The sequence below is a fragment of the Limanda limanda genome, chromosome 11, assembly GCF_963576545.1.
Source record: "Limanda limanda chromosome 11, fLimLim1.1, whole genome shotgun sequence".
Lineage (NCBI taxonomy): Eukaryota > Metazoa > Chordata > Actinopteri > Pleuronectiformes > Pleuronectidae > Limanda > Limanda limanda.
This window is the reverse complement of record NC_083646.1, coordinates 3264542-3276990: the sequence shown is the minus strand read 5'-3', so window position 1 is coordinate 3276990 and position 12449 is coordinate 3264542.

The window sequence follows — 12449 nt, the reverse complement described above, 5'->3', positions numbered from 1 at the left end:
ACAACAACACGTGCACAAACCTGCTGACACACAAACCTGCTCACACACAATGCACGCTGGCAGCAGGAGGAAACCAGTTTGTTACACAAGCTGCTGCGAGCAGTGATGACAACCTGCTGGGACGTAGACAACACATCTGATAAGTAATGATACGATGAATATTTATCATCTGAAAACACTGACACCTGCGCCCATAAATAATTCTGAAAATGAAAGAAAAGTTCATCAGTCCTGCTAAAAGAAAAACACAACTGTTCTTCCAGCAACGACTTTTGTTTTTCTGCGACTGTCGCCCGTAGGCTTTGAGGCTCTGATCCCCGAAATAGAAACAAATCATTTTTGGTGTGAAAGCTTTCATTTTGCGACTCTGAAATCTCATTAACTCGCACAAAACAAAGATCATAATCCAATCTAAACACGGCCTTGCACTGCAAGTCGCAGGGAACATTAAGCATCGTGGATCGATATCGCTGTCATGCTTTATGCAACATGACTCATATTAAAGAAAGCCACTGATAATTGAATTATTTTCATTCTCTGCCTTATGGTGAATTTATTCCCTTCCCTAACGCCCCAATTCACCATTCAGCCTCCAGTTAATTTAATGGTCTCTGAGCAGGTTGGAAGGAGCCGCTCCCCCGTGAACGTGAATATCTGAGCTGACACCAGAGAGGGAGAGTATTGATACTGCATAATTCATTTTGCATAAGATTCCTTTTTTATTCCCCGGAAACCGGTGACATTTACAGAAGCCTGTCACGGGTTTGACAGACGAGCAGAGAACAACGAGAGGATTCACATGAGACTCTCACACAGTTTGCTTCTGTTCAAATACACAGAAAAGCAGAATCCATTTAACTTTGTGCTAAATAACAAGTTTAATAATCCTGAATTACTCCGATTAAGTTTTATTTGACTCTTATAGTGAATATAAACGTTTGTAGTGCTGTTTGAATGTTTAGTGATTTTGTTATGCCCTTTAAAGTGGAGTCATTGTTTCCCACAATGCATTGTGATAAGTAGCGTACAACCTATGGTCACATTTCAGTCACATCAGCCCAAATATTTGCTCATTCTAGTTTTTAAAATGCAACAATTTGCCTCTTGTCTGTTTAATATCGTTGCAAATGTAATAATTTGGGGTTTTGAACTAGAACAAAACTAATAAATTTGAATAAATCACGTCGGCCTATTTTCTGACTGCTTCATAGACAGCTCCCCAAAAGTGAAGCCAAAGCGACTCCATCTGCCCCTGGTGGCTGGCTGTGGTATTGGTCAGAAATCCAGCCTCCTCCATGTTAGTGGATGGTACGAGGACCAAACTAAAAAGTACATGTTGAATATGTTTTTCTCATAAATGATTGAGTGTTCATGATTCTGGTAAGTTTGTTACTAATTTTATTAGTAGTTTGATATTAAAAGAAAACATTTATCAACAGGACCTCGACATCGCAGCTCCATCCCCCCCGATAGCTACTGCACAGACTTCATCAGCACAAGAGGGCAGCGTTCATATTGAGGATATTGTGGCTTCATCTTCTGGATCGTGGAAGGAAGTGGAAACACGTCGTCCATCTTTATTTCCTGTGGCGCCCACGAAAGGTCCTGACGACCAAATGTAGTAGTTCTTGAGATAATGAGAACAAAACAGAGAACATTAAAATCCAGATAAGACTGACGGTGATTTCTATCAACGTTAAAGATTCATGTGGAGCTCGACTCCTCCGGCAGGTCGTGTTGAGCCTCGGGTCCTGACAGCTGAGGTGCAGTCGCTCTGAGGGACCGCCGGGGGGGCCCTGCCGGGGGGGCCCTGCCGGGGGGGCCCTGCCAGGCGATGTGCGTGGGACGACAGAACTTTCAAACCTCTACAACCTCGTTAAAGACCCAGAACCTTAAAGAGCTTTTAAGACTCTAACGTGAGATCAGGCGGCCTGTGGGCGCGGAGGAGGGAACAAGGCCGATGTGATCTGAGTCTCCGACGTCGTGTTGAGAGAAACGCTCTGTCAGTTTCACTCAGCAGCAATCTGCTTTAGTACATCAGAGGCCGACAGCTGTTTAGGAGACACGTCACATCAGACACCAGCCTCATCGCATCAGACTCTGACTTCATGTGTTCAGGTTTCGAGGCTTTTAGCAGCAGAGATGTGAACGTACTGGTGCTTCTTCTTCACTGGGAGCTGCCCAGTTCAACAGGAGCCATTACTGGCAGCGCCGTTATGCAGTGGTGGGAAGTAACGAAGTAGAAATACTTTGCTACTGTACTTAAGTAGATTTTTCACAAATCTGTACTTTACTTGAGTATTTATTTTCCTGACGACTTTTTACTTTTACTCGTTACATTTGAACAAAAATATGTGTACTTTCTACTTCTTACATTCTCAAACTGGCTCGTTACTTGAGCAGCGGAGGTTGAAGCAGCACGCCTCTACACACAGCGCACCTCTCTCTCTCTCTCTCTCTCTCTCTCTCTCTCTCTCTCTCTCTCATCTAGGGTTCAAAATTTGTAAAATTATAAATTACATACATTATATTCATATTGTTGTTATAATTTTTCAGTCAGTTGAGATAAATCTTGAGGAGAAACATTTTGGATTGTTTTGTGTCTGTATAGGCCTACTATAAAAAGCATTTTGTATTTTTAATTTTGGTACTTGTACTTTTACTTTTGATACTTAAGTACATTTCAACACCAGATACTTTTGATACTTAAGTACATTTAATATGAGCGACTTTAAGACTTTGACTCAAGTCATTTTCTGACGGGAGACTTTTACTTTTACCGAAGTCACTTTCAGGTCAGATATCTGTTATTTTACTCAAGTCTGGCTTTCAAGTACTTTATACACCACTGCCGTTATGTGTCAGCTGCAGGACAAAGGCTTCCACTGATTGCAGAAAGGAAAAATGCTTTTAAAAAATGTACCTGATCTCGTGCAGTTTCCTATTCAGTTGCTCTCACAAGCTACTCTAATGTGGACATTGAGTTTATGAGCGTATGAGCGAATCTTCTAATTATTTACCTTATTAAGAAAAGACAAACTCCAGTTATCCTGACATTAAGTTTCAGGAATAAAATAAGATCCCAAAACACTGAATCCTGCGTTTCCCATAATGCAACTCTTTTATTTTACCCTTAGTTGTTAAAAACTCATCGTAATGTGTAAAATATGTGAACTTCCCCTTTAACAAACTCATGATACCCCTGGAAAACAACTCTCACTTGATTTTAAGAGTTTGTTCAACATTTTTAGTTTTCTCTGTAAAATTTACTTTAATTTAACTAGAAATAAGACTTTATTTTATCGCATGAAAAAAAACCTTTGTGTACAGATGTGTGAACAAATCTCTGCTGACAGATTCAATAACAGGGGGAAAAACAAACAAATCCATTGGTTATGTCTGATGCCTGCATGTTGAGGCTTTCAGCTTCTTAAGCAAACGAATCCTCAAACTTCTCTCTTCTCGTATTCTAGAGGAGACCGAAGCAGCGCTGACACGTTTGAAAGTTACATTTCCTTTAAATTCAGAGATTTGAACGAGTGTAAAAGTGTTTTTCTCCCTTCGAGTCACAGTCAGATGTCTCCTGTTGTAATTCATATTAAACCAACAGTGGGAAACGCTGCTCTAAAGACATGAAGGTCACATGTTTGATTCCCGGAAATGATAAGCGGATTTCCATCAACCTCCGTGTGTTCTGCTGAAGTGTCCTTGAGTCCCAACACACCCAGCTCCATATCTGTGGAGGCAGGTCACCCTGGATAAGAAGAGCTCTTACTGGAATTGTGTCTGTGCTTGTTCTGGTAGATCAGAGCCACGTTTACCAGGTGACACATCGCAAGGTTCCAATATAGAATTAATCAAGATAAACAGGAATTTAGATCCTTAATAGGAGGTTTTTTGTTGCTTCATGTGAATAATAAAGACGGTTTTAGTAGAAAAAGCTTCGATATGAATCCAGAGTGATTACGTTTCAGTAGGAAGGAGATGAAACTTCACTTTGTTGTTGCACCTGATGCAAAATTCAAAACTAACATCACTGACTGATTCCTGAACCTTCCTACGTTGACCTGAATTCAAATTTTGATTTTCTGCATCGCTTGTTTGAGCCCCACTATCAATATTTCATATCCATAACAACACAACACAACAAGGCAGAGAGGCACTCAGAGAGACGCAGATCCCAACAGGCAACATGTGCTTCCCTGTGGAAACTCCAACTGAAACAGGTCTGCAAAGAAAAACACACATTGATGAAATGAGATTGTAGATATTTAAATTAGGGTTGCAAAATTCCGGGAATTTTCAAAGTTGGAAACTTTCCATGGGAATTAACGGGAATATACGGGAATTAACGGGAATTAATGGGAATAAACTGAAAATGTTGTGGGTAATTTATACTAACTGTATTTACTTTGTCATATACAGACATAAATATAAACATTTTGTTTTGTCATAGTCTGATTTGAGCCCTGAGGAAACTTTGGGCACTTGACTATATGCTTCTGCATCGTTGTGTCATTCTTAACATAGGTCTTTGCACAGTATTTGCTAATGTACACAGCCTTTCCTTCTACATTGGATGAGGTGAAATGTCTCCACACATGAGAGAGTGCACGTGGCATTGTTCTGTAGAATAAGATGAGAAAAAAGTTTGTAAAAAAACACTAATGCAATGCCAGAGATATAAATAGTTAGTCAAACAATTGGAATCGTCTGTAAACATATTTTACAATTGATGGATAAATGAATAGAAATAGGCTAGATGAACAGATGAACAATCCTCAATCAGCATGCTAATATATGTTCCCAGTAATATCATGGAAACTTACCTGACTGGTCCTGCACTCTACAGCAGGCCTCAATAGCACTGCTGTAGAGTGAAGCATGCTGGGAGTTATCTGTGCATGTGATGGAAGAATGACCAGTGGAGGGTTGAAACTCTGCTGTTGTTTTATTTCTCCTTTTCAGAGGAGCTGAATAAAAACCTCAGTGGTTATTGTAACGTTTGTGGTTTTATAACATCAGTTTTGGATTCCAGAGAACCGAGCCCACTGTGACGCACCCTGCAGGCTGGCGTTGAACTCGCGGCCCAGGGGCGGCCGGCGGGAAGGTTGTGGAGATGGTCCGTCGCCATGGCGATGACCCTGTGGTCGGCGTCGCCCACCTCATGCCGACGAGCGGCTGCTGACTGACCTCGGGAGACTTGGCGTCCCCCGGATTCGCCTGAAGACAAGACGCAGGCTCGTGTTGTTAGATAAGAAAACAGAGAAGGACGAGGCTGCTGTTTAGAGATGAAACAGGGCCAAAGTGTTACACAACCACACACACACACACACACACACACAAGCACACAAACACACAAACACACATACACACACACACACAAGCACACAAACACACAAACACACATACACACACACACACAAACACAGACAAACACACACACACACACACACACACACACACAAACACACACACACACACACACACACACACACACACACACACAAACACAAACACACAAACTTAATTATGTTGCTATGGAAAAACTGAAGCTATTGTTTTGTTCTGACAGGTCTGACAGAAAAATGAAATGAAACAAGCTGCTTGTCCCTCTATCCCTCCATCACTCCCTTCTTCCCTCCATCCCTCCATCCATCCGACTCTCCCTCCCTCCATCCCTCCGTCTCCTCGTCCCTCCATCCCTCCATCCCTCCATCACTCCATTTCTCCATTTCTCCATTTCTCCATTTCTCCATTTCTCAATCTCTCCATCTGCCCGTCCCTCCGTCCCGCCATCCCTCCATCCACCCCCCCTCCCTCCCTCGCTCCCTCCCTCCATCTCTCCATCCTTCCATCTCACTGTCTCTCCATCCCTCCATCCCTCCATCCATCCGACTCTCCCTCCCTCCATCCCTCCGTCTCTTCGTCCCTCCATCCCTCCATCACTCCATTTCTCCATCTCTCCATCTACCCGTCCCTCCGTCCCGCCATCTCTCCGTCCAACCCTCACTCCCTTCCGCCCTCCATCCCTCCCTCCCTCCCTCCATCTCTCCATCCCTCCCTCCCTCTGTCTCTCCATACCTCCATCCCTCCATCTCTCAGTCCCTCCCTCCTTCCCTCCGTGTCTCCGTCCATCCGTCCCTAACTCCATCCCTCCCTCACTCTCTTCATTTCTCCTTCCCTCCGTCCCTCCATCCCTCCATGCCTCCATCTCTCCGTTCCCCTATCCCTCTCTCCTTCCCTCCATCCCTCCCTCCCTCCATCCCTCCATCCCTCCCTCCCTCCCTCCCTCCCTCCTCCCTCCCTCCATCTCTCCATCCCTCCATCCCTCCATCCCTCCATCCCTCCATCCCTCCAACCCTCCATCCCTCCCTCTTTCCCTCCCTCCATCCCTCCTCTCTGAATTCCATTGACTACTACAGCCTCTTCATTGTGTCTCTTTGTCTCCTGCTGTCCTTTTGCTTCTGTCCTACTTGTTGTTGTCCACTCCAGCTGCTTCCTGTTGGTTGTCAGATATAATTATTTCATTTGTCCCTTGAGACAAACACAGATCGTCTCCTGAGGTTTCTTTTGTTTTTCACTCACCTGCACCAATGATCTCATCTCTCACCATCTGCTGCTCAGTCTCAGTTTGTCTGTGGTTTCATTTCTGGACTTTCTCACAACAGCTAAAACACAAACGACTGCTCGTTGAAGTGATCTCTGTGGTGCAGGTGGATTCTGAGAGACGGACCAGGGTTAGAGTTTGGTTCTGCATTCCGTCCGGTGCACATGAGGAGGAGCTGTGCTTGTATTCTGCAGCGGTTAAAGATTTATAAACCGTTCTGTTGTATCAGAGATTGAAAAGTTTCCAAATAAGATTGTGTGGAAGAGATGCTCAGGGTTTTCTCTTGAGATGATGGAGGAAGGTTGAATTCAGACTCGTTGGACAGATGGTTTCTAGTTCAGAAGAACACACATCACAAGAAGGCATTAAACTCCCTCTGCTCATCCAGGGGCCTTAACCTCTAAACTTAAATTTAATATTCTTATGTATTATAGTTTATAAGTATGATATAAACTTCCTTTTGGTCCTGTTATCCTCTCCACTTCCAGCTGATGTGTTCACCAGCAGGTTGAGAACTTTCTCTGTCGTTTGGTGCTGGGAAGGTTTAGTATTTGTTTATTTGTTTATTTAGAAGGATCCCCATTAGCTCTACCCTAAGACAGAGCTACTTTTAGTGGGGTCCACATTGAAGACATACATACAGATATCAAACATTTAAAACATACATTCCAATACCAATATCAAACATTTAAAACATACGTTAAATTACAAATATCAAAAGTTAAAATACATTAAATAATGATCATACAATTATATGTTACAGATATCAAAAATAAGTTAGTGGTTATGCAGTTTTACCTTTGTCATGACATAAAACACTGATAGGTAATTCCATAGAAGCAAAAACGTCAAACCATGTAATAGAATCCTACACATTTATATACAGTACAACACCATCTAGTGTCACAAGTATGCTGTACCCAAGTGTTTCATTTTGTAAAGTAACTTTTCAGCGCTCTGAAGCTGGAAAAGGCTTAAAGAATATGATAAAGAGATAATAAATAACTGTACAAGTAGATAATAACAACTAAAACAGTGCAGTCGTGACCTATAAACTTAAAACAAAGAGCTGAAAGGAGCTAAAATGCTCCATAAACCTCAGAGTCTGGAGATAAGTTCAAGCAATCAAGTTATGAAGCTGTAAAAAATATACATTATATCCACTTTAAAACACATTAAACACAAGTAACAACTTAATTTATTTTGTAAACAGTCTCATCATTGATCAGAGATGTCAAAAAGTGGCGGTTTTGAAAGAGAAAGTACAATTTCTGATCTTTTATTACATTTTTGAGTAGTTTTTAAGGCCTTGAATGAAACAGTGAAAGTCTTTTGTGTATAAAATCAGATCCAACCTTGGTGATATTAAATGTTTGCACAGAAGAAAACAGAACAATCAGCCGGTGTGAGTGTGTTGAGTCGGCAGCATTCAATCTGTTTTAATTCTAAGTGGAAACCCTCGACCACTCGACACTGACACTTGTATCCTCCGGTTTCTATTAGACCGAGTCACAGCTCACCGGCTCCGCGCCCCGAAGAAGAAACATTCTTAGAATCATTTCATTGACTTTACAACGGTTTCTCTTTCTGAAAACAGACTCGTTTCCCCACCGAAGGGAATCGTGTGCTTAACGCTGCATGAAGCATAATAGTCTGCCGAGTCTGAGATTTAAAACTGAGTCTGTTTTATTGTTTAGTAGCTGATGGTTTCCCTCTCAATGCAGCTTGGCATCTTACCCACTGAGTAGTGGGAGTGATTCGATCTGCCGGAGACGTTTTATCTACTCACGCAGCAGCCGTGTCATTTTATTGTTATTTTATTGACGATATACGAGCGTTTTTTTTTTTGCAGCTTTACGTCCGTGTTTCAATCTAATAAAAGAACAAATCCCACCTATAACAACGGCTGTAAATTCATTTCCGACTCCGAGTGCACGTCCCGGTGTCGTCATGGTGATTCATCCTCCTCAACCGCTGACCTCAGGGGATCGTTTCACACTCACGGCCACGGTGGGTGTTTGAGTTTCACGACCACGAGTCACTGCTCCGGCGTGTTGCTCGGGGTCAACTTGTTGCTCTCGCTCCGGGCCCTCTTGCTTTCTTCTGAAGAGTCCAGTCCAAGGAGAGAAGTTATCTAACCAGATCCTCCTCCTCCGAACGTACGTCCGACCCGCAGGCCCACGCACACCTCCGCTGTGCCAGGCCTCGGCGTGTGGGAGAGCGTGAAGGCCTCTCAGAATCTCACTCTCTCCTCATCCCTGCCGCCAAATTAATCCCTGACCTCTTGCTCCTCTTATTCCGAGCTGTTGACTCTCTCTCTCTCTCTCTCTCAGTTTTCAGGGTGTGATCCCATCTGGTGTGAAATGGTGTCTAAACGCGGGAGTTACTGTAAAGACGTTTTTTTTTTTTGCAACATGGCGGAGAAGAGAGGCTGCACGGCCACGGAAACCATAGCAACGCCGGCGAGAGTCCGACAGGAGCACTCAGAAAACATCAGACGTGTTTCTGAAACCACCAGAGGACGACGTGCAAACACACTTTTCTCGTCTTATTCCCTTTTCACTTTACTCCCTCCTCCCTCTCCCTGTCTCCCCCTCTGTCTCCCCCTTCATCCATTTTCTCCTCGTCTTCCACGCCTTCATCCATCCATCCCCGTCCTCCTTAATTTTTCCCGGCCTTGTCTGAAAACTGCTTGGTCATTTTCCGTCCTTCTCTCCTGTAATCTTGTTTATTAACCTTGCCCCATCAGAACCTGATTCGTCTGGACATGTCTCTGCTGTTCCGTCCTCCTCCCTGCACGCCTCACCCTTCCTCACAGATATCTGTCCCTCCATCTCTCCCTTATTAAGCTTTCACCCTGTTCTTCCTCTCGCTGCCTTCTTAATTTCCTTTCCTCTCCTCTTCATCATCTTTCGTCCCTTCGTCCCCTCCGTGACTCGTCTGTCTGTGTGTCTGACTCCCTCATTGTCTTTGACTCCCCTTGTTATTCTCTCCTCAGCTCTGTCTGAGTGTCTGCCTGCCCCCCCCCCCCCCCTCCGTCTGGCCACCTGTAGCAGCTTCATCAGTGTCGCTGGCGTCCGTGTCAGAGGGCGTCTTGTCCAACTTGCAGAGCCACTGATGGTTCGAGCTCTGCAGCTCAGCAGGGGGTCCAGCCGCTCCTATAGCACTGTCTTCTCCAGCCCATCTTCTGGCATCATGTAAGCCCAGCCACTCTGCACAGATGCACGGCGCCTCCTGGTGGCGAGCAAAGGAAGAGGAGGAAGAAGGAAGGGATGAGAGCGAAGGTTGGGGGGAGTAGGACTGAACCGACATGTGGCCAGAAGTATGCGGACACAGGTCTGGGTCTGTAAACAGAAAACATAACAGGGGGAATTTTGGTATAATCATATTTGACACATTTTGCCACAATGACATGATCAACCCCGTCTTATATTAATAATACAGCATAATAATTAGAATATGTTTGCAATATTACTGAAGTATATCACAGTTTAGCATCTGCAAAATTTCAAATGAGAGCAATGATATTCAAAGATCAGTGACTTGTCATTTGAATTTTTTCAGAAAACTTTCATACTTGTTAAACATTTGTGTTTTGCTGTTTATTATGACAAAACTATAGTTAAATAAAACTTAGGATCCAAATAATTAACTGTTACACATTATGATCATATCATCACACTGTTATGTCATAACTTTAACAGACGAAGAGCAGCTGCTCCTCCCCCTCCCTACAGGTTCATTATCGTAAGGTGTTCAGATGATGTTTTTTTTATCTTTTCGGAAAACATTAAACACAATACTGAGATTTATTTAACCACAAAATATTGTTTATTATTAACATTAATATCAATATTATTATTGTGATTAAGATTATTATGATTTAATAATGTTTTTTGTGTTTGTTATTATTATCTGCTATCAATAATAAAATCATTATGTCTGACAGCGTTTAAATATGACACTTACACAACTGTTCCTGGTCTCTCTCTCTCTCTCTCTCTCTCTCTCTCTCTCTCTCTCTCTCTCTCTCTCTCTCTGTCTGTCTGTCTCTCTCTCTCTGTCTCTCCTCCCCCCCTCCCATTCTTCTCGTCTCTCCCCAACTGGTGGAGGCAGACTTTTTTATTCTTATGAAATATTGTCAGGTCGACCTTAAAGAACCTTGAGATAATATATATATGCTGTGACTCTGCACTCTACGAATAAATTTGAGCAGGTTGAGAATTACACATATTATTTCCTCTGCAGTCAAACAGATCAAAGGCTCCACAGTTAAACTGAAGCTGGTCGATGATGAAAGAGAAATGATTATTGCTGTTCCTCCTGCTGCTGCTGCTGCAGTGTGGATGGAAACCAGGAAGCTTTCAAAGAGAAGCTCTGTTGTGTAGTTACCATGAAAGTTAAGAGTATATAGTTATATATTAGACCCTTGGTTATTAGCCTGGTAAACACTTATTCGACTCAGTGGTTGCAACATGAGTCACAAAGCTCTTGTCAAACTTCTTCTGCAGTAATTTCTCTGTCATCTCATGACACAACTTCTCCTCCTCGTCTCTAATCCTCCTCGTACGCTTCGCTCACATCACGTCAGATTTATCGTGAACACAAACCGTCGACTGCTGAGGAACGACTCCTCATAGTCGTCTTCTGAAAGTGAGACATTATTATTCCTCCTAGCTCTGTGTCGTACATTACAGCGAGTGAGACGGGTAATCCACCAGCCTCGACACTCTGCAGTATTAAAAATCTAAATGATCCTCTTCACGCAGTCAGCTTCACTTAGTTTCAGCTTCATAAATGTGAGCCGGGATGCAACTGTTTTAATAAATCAAACAGGTGAAAGCTCCCATTCCTCCACTTATTCTAAAATGCAGACATCATGTGTGAATGTGACATTAATCCACTGAATCCTATGCAGCAAAACTCTGTTACTCTCCGGTGTGCATTTTAAAAATGTGATATTTTACATTCAAACCTCGACTACGGACATGATTAATTCAGTCTGTTATCTGAGGCTGTGTGAGTGAGACAGGTGGAATCAGGGAGGAAGGAGGAAATTCAATAAATTTGCATTAGTGGTGTACACTGCGCCTGTGGGCAGTAAATTATAAATGAATGTTATATATAGATATGATAATAAGAGTCCGAGGAAGCGTGTGTAGGTTTTTTAATGTGGGCTTTTATGTTTAAAAATATAAATTGAATTATTTAAAACAATGGCTCTTTCTTTACTCTAATTACTATAAAGTATATAAACCGAAGCCAAGTCCATTATTTAGAAATAAAAGATACATTAAAGTAGAATATAGACACGGATGCTAAGCACTTGTATACAGCTCATTACCGTGCGACTGAGGTTCATCAAATTAAATAACTTTTTACTGTCTAGACGAAGTTCCTGTGTAAAACATGTAGAATAGTGCAGCTGAAACAATAAGATGATTAATAAACAGAAATACAGAAAAATAAAAGGCAACCAATTAATTTATTATCAATCAATTCAATCATTTTCTGCTTCTTTTGCTGTTGTTTGTCTTATGTGCCTGTTAATTAAATATTTTTGAACTGATAGTGTTGACATATGACAATTAATTGAGATAATAACATTAAATGAAGATGAATTGTATTGATGTATTATTGTATAACACTGATAACAAAATATACAGTAGGTGTACAAGTAATCAAGTTACAGTAGAAACAGTCTGAACTTTGGTTTTTCTTTCAGTAAACTTTACTTTTCCTGATCTTTCCAACTCCATACGAGGCCTCATCATGAGAACAAGTCCAACATGACAATAAGAGACATTCATCTTTGTGTCTCTTCACAGTGAAGCCTTCA